At 20.2% G+C, this 352-nt stretch overlaps 1 protein-coding gene across 2 annotated transcripts in view; it reads left to right on the top strand.

Annotated features, from left to right (window-relative positions):
* LOC106877753 (protocadherin-18) overlaps positions 1-352 on the top strand; it is a 215124-nt gene that overhangs the window by 212648 nt on the left and 2124 nt on the right. The window lies entirely within an intron of this gene.

Genomic DNA, 352 nt, shown 5'->3' with positions numbered 1-352 from the left:
TATATATATATATATATATATATATATATATATATATTTATATATCTATATATCTATATCTATATCATATCTATATATATATATATATATGTAAATATATATGTAAATTTATGTTTGTAAATGGAGTTATTTACTTATGTTCTCATCTACAATTAAAGTATCTTTGCATGCATGATTGTGTGTATGTGTGAGTATGTACATACTTATATTTGCATGTTCTGATTGATACATGTGTGTATCTGTGTGCATATGTATTTGTATAAATGCATCTGTGTACACATATACATGTCTGCATATATGTATGTATGTATGCATGTGTATATATATATATATATATATATATATATATATA

Source organism: Octopus bimaculoides, chromosome 14 (genome assembly GCF_001194135.2).
Source record: "Octopus bimaculoides isolate UCB-OBI-ISO-001 chromosome 14, ASM119413v2, whole genome shotgun sequence".
Taxonomy (NCBI): domain Eukaryota; kingdom Metazoa; phylum Mollusca; class Cephalopoda; order Octopoda; family Octopodidae; genus Octopus; species Octopus bimaculoides.
Note: the sequence above shows the minus strand (reverse complement) of the source record. Positions and strands in the feature narration are given on the sequence as shown.